Raw genomic sequence first — 9,416 nt, forward strand, 5'->3', positions numbered from 1 at the left:
GGTGGCGACAGTGCTCTCCAGATTACAGAAATGTCAGGAATACACAGCCTGAAATAGCCGTGATCAAAGAGAACCCGCTCATGCTGCAGTCCAGAGCCATGTAGATTGTTCTGGCTGCAACTGACGGTGCGTGCGAACACAGTCAATCCGCGCACACAACTGAGCCCTTCCGCCTCTGTCTGTCTGTCAGCATAGTTTCTCCACATGATTAGCCGCTAGAAAAGCAGCAGCCGACACTCAAAAGCCAAACCTTTCACTGCAGTCCGCGTGTGGCTTCTCCATGTTGCGCTGCCTGGGAGGCGGCGCACCAAAAGCACTCCGAAAATAGACGCTTGGTGCGTGAGGCTGTGTGTTACTAGTGTGGGGAGGAGTTTTCAGCTGAGGGGGGGGGGGGGGGGGGGGGGGCACGCAGGGCAGGACACAACTACACCACATCACTACATCAGAAAATATTATCTAGAGTCAGTGAATGTGCTTGAAATGCTGCATTTCACAAAAGGCTGAATATCTCAGCTTATAATTTGAAATGCCTGAAAACGCTGAAAACAACCTATCTTCTCCGGCTCATAACTAAAGAAGGGAAAATGGTATCAATAAACTTTTTTTTGCTGATGATACAATAGAGTCTCCTTGTTCTTTTTGCGTGTTCGGTGTTTACATAGTAATATCACACAATATTCTGTGGGCCTCGAGAAATCACTGAAAACGCTCTGAAAACTCTGGCACTGGGAGCGTCCGTTCTCCAAAAGTGGCTGGCACTCAATGAGTTATTATCCGATGTTTGTCGTCAATTTTCCTCGAAATGGGGCTATAATTTGGAAAACGGAGCGCGTTAGAGCATGAAAAATACTTGAAATTGTTTTTTCAGACTATAAACTCATTTGTAAAGTGTTTATTTAAGAAATAGACCGAGAGAGAAGTTGGCTAATTTCCCATAGAGTTGAATAGATGTTCCCGGGAGTGCTACACAAGCTGCGCCCCCCACTGGCCATTTGAGAGAATGCAATTTCCACATCGGCCTCAAAAAGAGAGGGGCTGTGTTTTCTGCTTTTCCCCGTAAAAGGGGACGGGAACATGTGCCGCCTTCAAAATGACGTATTGCCGATCTGATGTATAAGATGCGAAGTTGTGACATCATCAGTGATGTCATAAGAGAAAGTGAGCCCGCACAGATGTCGAGCTGCAGGGTGGGCCCCGCCGTGGCATTGTGACATCATCAATGATGTCATGAGAGCAATTGTGATGTCATCAGTGATGGGAAGTTGTGACATCATTAGTGATCATCAGTGATGTCATAAGAGCAATGGGGGCTGCACAGAGGTCGAGCTGCGTATGCGAGCTTCAGGGCCAGCTCGACGAGCCTTGACTCATACCAGCTGGGGGCGGAGTTTCTGCAGGCAGAGAACAGATATTTCTGAGCTGTGGACAACATATAGAGAAGCTAAGCACTGTCCATCTGCTTATATTACCGAGATTATAATTATATACAAAGTGGGTTGAAAATCAGCAAAGCAAGTCATACAGTAGTCTACTAAACTCAAAACATTTGTTAAACAAATCAAACAGAATTTGGGATAACTTCAGTGATTTCCCAATTTGGTAACACTTTCTCTGAAGCCCATGTCGATAACCCATTATAAACATGCTTATAATTAAGCAATATAGCATAAGAGCTAGTGTGTTGTGGCAAATATATCCCGCTGATCAGTTGTTATCCCACGAGGCCGCAGGCCTCGTGGGATAACAACTGATCAGCGGGATATATGCCACAACACACGCTGCTCGAGTGCTATATTGCTTTTATAAAACGGTTTCCAAGTATGATAATTTAAATATAATAATAATACTATAAGTCCGACTGGCATGGTATTCTGATAGAGTCAGTTGAAACACTACTGTAAGGCGGGAGGGACCTCTATTAAGAAGATAGACGTGCGGGTGATTTGATTGGATCGTTCTGGAGACTGAAGTTGACATTGGCCAATCCTGGCGCTTGCTGAGAAGCTGAGAGCTTTCTGGAAAGCCCGACAGGCAGCTCGAGCGCAGCGCTGCATTCTCAGCGCTTGCTGAGAAGCTGAGTGCTTTCTGCAAAGCCCGACACCAACTAACGTTACGGGGTTAAATGCAGGGTTAAATGCGGGGTTAACAGCCTTTTTTTTGCAAAGAAGACATTAGCCCGCATCTATTCTTGTACAAAACATAATTTCCTGCGAAGTATTAGTAAAGTTATAAGCGAAGATCGATTCACAAGGATCTGACAGCTGTCTCCGCCATTTGTTTTTTTTTGAGGTAACCAAAGGCTTTTAGTAAGAGAGTTGCCATGGCAACCAATAACCCATGGCCATGGGTTATTGGAGTGGGTTATTGGATTTATAAAATGGCTGTGAACCAATCAGATTGCTTGATTTGAGAGAGCCGTTTTATAATGCGTTATAATCTGCTAAAGCACTGTATAACTATTATAGTCATAAGCACTCATAAATGTCCATAATGCTGTATAACTATAATCATAACACAGTATAAAGCATTTTATATTGACTTATATAAGGTCAAGTACTATACATTATAATTGCAGCTAACTCACAGATTTTCTTTTCTGCATGGGTCATAGTGTATTATAATTCTCATACTAATACATTATAATAAATTATATAATGCATTATAATCACTGTTATAATGCATTACAATGTAATTATAAGTTACTCTAAGTGGTCATTGTACAGTATGCTTTAAGAAAAGACAGTGGGGAAACAATCCTGAGGTTAGGTATTATAGGCAGATGATCTAATACATTACAAACTGGTTATGTTTTAAAATACATACTACAGCATGCGTTAGGACGCGTCATCAGTGATGTTATCTGGGGTCGTAAGGTGTTTCGGGTCTCTCAACATCATACACCTTCGCCCAGTAGACCCAGCCGAGGCCAATTAAGACTCCGACTCGCGTCCCAGAAGCCGCTCACGGATCAGCCTTACTACTCTGTCTGCAACGTTGGCTGCGGAAGGGCTAAGCGAGAACGCCCAATCCGCTGCAATAGAGCTAGTGCTACGCCGCAGTATTGGCACTTCGGTGCATGGAGGATCTAGGCTCTGTGGGTAACTCCCGGCCGTGCTCCTCCTTCGTCTCACCAGACCTTCATGGGGCACAGGGAATCCAGAGGCAGAGAGGATGCCTCAAGGACGCCTCAAGAGGGCCTGTGCGCTGCACGTCATTCGCCTGCGCCGGGCACCTCGCTCTAGCCTGAAGGACCCCAGGCCGCGCCGATCTTTGCACAGATTTTCAGGATGCTATTCTGTAGCGTTTGTGGATTTCTCCCTCACGAGAGAGCCAGGATGGGGTGCTAAACCCATCCCGTACCGAATGCCGTCTCTCCGACCGTCAACTGTCTCTCCAGCTTGTCACCAAACTATATACTTGGTTGTCACCTAGTCTTTCCTAAGTGTCACTGGCCAGGGCAAGCCAGGATGGTTATAAGTCAGTACTGTAAGTGGTCATTGCCTTGGTCGAGTCCAAGTCGAGACCAAGACTGGGGGGAGTTGAGAGGGTCTTGACCGATTCAAGTCTGACTCATGTTAAAGACCCCACAGCCCTGGTTGAAAGATCTAAGTAACTCCATGAGCAGAGACGTTAAATTGGACAGCAGGGGGCGCCAAAGTGTTGGGAATATCACAAAAAGTATATTAGAAGTCAGTCTCAATTCTAGAACACACCACACAGTTAATGGTTGGAGGAAGGGAAAATGCATATTGGCTGAAATGATCAAATACATACAGTCTCTAAGGACAAACACACACAACCTTATCTGCTTGCAGCAGGGCGGCCTGGAGCACTGATCCACAAACTGGGGTCCAGTGATCCCCAGGTTTTCAAGAGGTCCCTGCAAAAGAACAATCAGCTTAACATCACTGCTATATTTCATTGACTACATATAAGATCATGTGAATGACTGTTTGTTTCTGATTGAGTTTCAGTCTCCATTGTTATCATTCCACTACAGCAGAGACATCAATCTCTCGGGTTGGCTCCTAAAAATCTACAGTTGTCTACAGTGTATTAATCTGGGAGCCTTGACATGAAAACGATTGGGAACTAATGAATTATGTGTTTAAATTATGTCTTATTCATTTAACAGTAATATCAAACCTGTCCATGGAGACAATTAATATCATTAATGTGGATTTTGTTTTGTTTGTTTGTTTGTTTGTTTGTTTGTTTGTTTGTTTGTTTGTTTGTTTGTTTGTTTTCCCTGTTGTTGTTCATCACAGTTTGTCTCAATAAATATCTCATCTGTGTTAGGCACACACATAGGCCTATTCTGGGGCAAGAAAATGTTCCAGAAAAATTAGAGAAAACACACGCACATCTCTTCTTGTAGGTGCTGAGTCCAAAGTGGTTAATTCATCAAGATTATAAGAGACTTGCGACACTGATTTGCTCCCAATGTTTTGTTTAATTTTGCATTTTAAAAGACAACGTTTCGAGCCGATGCAGGCTCTTCGTCAGGTCAGGCAGCAAATCAGTGTCAAATTGAAATCAGTGTCGCGAGTCTCTTTTAATCTGGAAGAAAATGTTGGCAATCTGGCTTTTGGGCATTTTGCCTGCATCTTTGTATGTGGATGGATTATTAATTCTCAATGCATTGTCGTATGCCGTCGCTCACGTTCTGTTTAAAGTATATATAGGGAAATACTTCATATATGTTGATCAGAGTTGTGATTAAAAGGTTCCGTGGGCCCAGAAGATGTTCAGATTTCAAAGTGATTCTGAAGTGTGGGAAGAGCTGAACTCGAGAGTTGCAATTCTCCCAGCAACCACAGGGGCATGGATGCCCATAAGAGAACTGGCTGTGTGTACAAATGAAGGCAAAATGTAAAACAACTGGGAGACTAAAAAAAAAGGGGGGGGGGGGGGGTAAATAAAAAATATACCTGAAATGATTGTTGGGTGTTGTGGTGTGTGTGCAGTCAATTCAGTAATGTTATAGGTAAAAGTGAATAGTCTGATACATGTGATGTGTTGTTTTAGTCTCCACTCCAACACAGTCTGAGTTGTAACTTGAAAAGTCAGCTCAGTTAAATTGAACAAACTGTTGAAGAGATGATTTACCATCTAAAGAAACCAGAACATTTGACATTTGAGAAGTTGGAATCAGAGAATTATGACATTTAAAGAAATGGCTCAAAATGATTACCGGTAATAGATCATCAAAATAGGCAATTAATATAATATTTGGCAATAAATCAATGAATTGACTACTTGTTGCAGCTCTTTATCAGTTTTTATAAAATGTATTTTTATGTATTTTCAAAATACAAAATACGTATTTGTATTTCAAATACATTTTTCCGACCAGTATTTTGTATTTGTATTGTGATACTTTTTTTGAGCAAGTATTTGTAATTTGTATCAAAATATTTTATGATGTATTTTCGTCCATCTCTGGCTATATGCCTAAATTGTAAAATGCAAATGTAACATAGGCATCTCTCAGTAGGCCTTTTCAGACCTAGCAGGCCAAGGCCAAACAGCAGGTAGAGCAGAACCGGCAAGCCCACTGATCCATTGGACAGAACCGCATGAGAGTCTTCATTGCAGTAACTATAATCATCATCAAGTTCAAGTTCAAGTTCAGCTTTATTGTCATTAAAGCAATACACAAAGGTACGGCAGAAACGAAAACGGAAAAAAAAATCAAGCCCATACTCGCTCGTTGTTGCGGTCATACTGCTGCGTGATGGGGGAGCAGGAGGATCTGGTGGGAACAGCGAAGAATCATCTTGGTTAAATGCAGACAGGGGCGGACTGGGATCATAATTCAGGCCGGGCATTAGATACCAAGCAGGCCAGGCCGATACGGGCCGACGCGCGTGCCGGCATCCGAAGGGCGGCGGCGAAAAATTTGGGCCGTTTGAAGCTCAATTTGGGCCAAGTCCAATTTTACAATGAGATGCACCCACTTTAAACCTGAATAAAGTAATAAAACCACTAGTAAACCAGTAGGCGGCGCCTGGCCTGCTGTTCAGTGAGTGGCCTGGCCTGGCCTGCAAAAAAAAAAAAAAAAAAAAAAATTTTTTTTTTTTTTTTTGCAGGCCAGGCCAGGCCAGGCCACTGGGCATTTGCCCGACGTGCCCGATTATGCAGTCCGCCCCTGAATGCAGAAGTAATTTTCTTAATCTGATGGTGAGCGAATGTTGCCTTCGCTTGCTGAGATGCGTTTGTGAAAAGGCATTCCTGCTCACTATTATCAGTCACACCTCACTTTGTTGAGATAGGACTGTCACTCACTCAGAACATGACCTTTTCTTCAATTAGCACAGACATGAACGATATGCCTCTCACGTTTTCTTATGATTTCCACACCATCTAAAAGGCTACATAAATAATTGACATGAAGCATCTTGTAAAGCCAGTGACTGCAAATAAGATGGAATGAATAATTTGAAACTCCTAACATCTAGTCAGTGGGAATTAACCTAATCAACCTACTCGATGAGATCAGTAGAACAAAAACACTGAGATCTTACTGGAAGAACTGCCATGCCCTTTAAGATGACATTTTACGACTCTTCAGTGAATCATGTCTAAAAGGTTTTTCTAGAAATCTCCGGAACTGCAACAGCCACCAATTTTCCTAAACCCGCCATACTTCAAACCGAAAACAATTCTTCAAATGTGAAACACAACCTTTGGTGGTTGATAACTTTACACTTAGACTGCTCCATACCAAATGTAGTCTACGTAAAGTCAGGCCACACATCTACAATCATTACTTAAACGTCTTATTGATAATAACATTGTTATGTAGATGAATAATAATAATAATAATAATAATAATAATAATAATAATAATACATCCCCTGAGCTTTTAGAATTGTGCTTTTCCTAAAAACAAATATTGATTGTGAATTTGTAATGTACAAAAAAAAGGTCCAATATGAATGTTTTGTTTCTATTATTTCTGATGGTTGTTGATATTTAAAATTCATGAATATACAGGCGATAAAACAAGATGAGGTTCTGTTTCCACAGGAACAGCCATGTTGTTACATGAATGCAATGGAAGAGGGGGGAGGAGTGCGACATCTATGTATCAATGTTGGAAGTTAGTACCTTTAAGTCTAGACACACATTTAGAGCTCTCTCATTTGTATATGAGATATATACATGTATGTACTGTATGTATATGTATATGTATATGTATATGTATTATATATATCTCATTTGTATCCTTTGTATAATGTATTTGATGCTCTGCGTAGTTCGTTTAGTGACAGGCTTTTGATCCCTTGGTGCTCTACTGAGCGATTTCGAAGGTCCTTTGTCCCTCCTGCTGTAAAATTATTTAATGAACACTGCTAGCTCTGCATTGTGAGGCTCTCTTTTTGCTTGTGTTATTGTTATTGTGCTGTATGTTACTGTTTCCTCTTTGTGTATCTGTACTCGCTCTGGTGGCAAACCATGTTTCCCCTCGGGGATTAAGAATAAACACCATACCATACCATACCATTATTATACATCTCTGTATTTATGTCATGGAAATGCACACAAGTGGAGTTAATAACGAAGGTTCAGACAGGACGATCTTGATCTTCACCGGTTCCACAGTCACTGCACTTCTCCTGCTTGCTCACCTGTTAACCTGTCAGCTTCCTGGTGATAATTGAATAATCAGTGGTTGCCTCCTAGTTTCCCCTAAGCCAATAGCATAGCAACACATCACCTCATACACCTTTGCTCACCTGCACTTTTAGCCTATCACATTGTGGCACTCCCCTTTAGGCAGCCTATCACATGGTTGCTGTGTGCATAAATATGCTTTTCTGTGTCTCATTCAGTCTCTCTCATCCTGCTGGCTGACACACATGCTAGCTGACATTTACTGCAAATTACTGGTGTTTGGTGGTTCTCTGCAGAACTTTTTATTAATTCCTGTGTTTTCTGCTTCAGCATCAAAATCAGGTTGTATGGCGATTGCTCGCTTGACACATTGCAAATTACTGGTGTTGGTGGTTCTCTGCATAACTTTTTATTCATCCCCGTGTTCTCTGCTTCTACATCAAAAGCAGGTTGTATGGCGATTGCTCGCTACATATATTTGGCTGTCGGCGTATTTTGCATTGGTTCAACTCACCATGAGCGATTCTGAGGATCTGTTGGATCCTGTAGTCAATACTACTAGCCTATGTTGCTTCACACCGCTGTTCATATCAAGGCAATGTATTCTGCTCAGTTCAGCTTTGCTAAAATGTTGTCATGCTGAAGGGCAGGCTTACCTGCTAAATCGTTGCAGTCTGCAAATGACGTTATCAAGCGTTGCTGGTCGCGCTGTTGTTAATGTTGTAGCCACTTTAATTCTCGGGCGATGCATGATTCAATGACATGCCTCTCTTGTCCCCGACGTGGTTGCTGCATTTCAGATTTCACTCGGCACTAAAGCAGGGAGATTCCTCCTGGTCACTGAAAATCCAGTCGGCAGTAGCAGTCCTTCAAACTCCTTGCTTGCCTAATCCAGGATTGCCAGATGCAAAGTTCCCTCACGCAGAAGCAAGGTATTCCAAACTTTTCACACGAGTTTCATATCAAAACACCGTGGCTTGCATTTCCTGGTAAATGCTGAAGGTGACGTCATCACCCAGAGAACAGCGCCAAGCATGCTGGGAAATGTAGTTCATTGCTTTACTTTGAGCCGTATTTCCGGTCAGGTGGTAGATTCAACATTCACAAGGCACATGTTAAATGCAGTATATGATGTGGATCATTGTTCCTTTACATTGCACCGTATCACGGGCGTTACGTTTTAGATTTTGCTGTTCATCTGTCATTAATGTGATGAATTAGGTGGTTAATTCTGAACAATGTGTTCATGCTACATACCAAATTAATCGTCTGATTCTTGCGCATCGAACCATGTCGTCTTTTTTCGGATCAGATCAACAAAGCGGAAGTTATAGCCGTTTTTGTACAAAATCAACATTTCAGATTATCTGGCTTTTTCAAATGGTTTTTCAAATGGCTTTTTGGAAATCCGCCTAGGTATCTCCCTACAAAAACCACTGCCAAATAGGCTACTCATGTTTTGGTATTTTCATCTTTGAGTTGGGATGTGGTAAGGCCTGTGGCTGTGTCTCCTTTGGGTTTCTAGCAATAAATACAACAACCTCAGCTAACTGTTTACACTCGAAGTGTTTTTATTCAAGGCGAGAATCAACCATTGTGTTTGAGCTGGTGTTGCTCAGGGTGAGTAACAGTCATTCTGACACTTGGAACAGAAACTTCAAAGCTTTACCTTTCAGAAAAGGTCAGGCACTTGTCTGTAACCCTAGCGCTTCAGCATATGTCGTTTCACCATTTTCTTCAGAAATAGGTGGCTTTAGAAGAGCATTTGAGATGGAAGCTCACACGTTAATTCCATT

This window comes from Poromitra crassiceps, assembly GCF_964638095.1.
Source record: "Poromitra crassiceps genome assembly, contig: HAP1_SCAFFOLD_92, whole genome shotgun sequence".
In the NCBI taxonomy this organism is placed as follows: Eukaryota; Metazoa; Chordata; class Actinopteri; order Beryciformes; family Melamphaidae; genus Poromitra; species Poromitra crassiceps.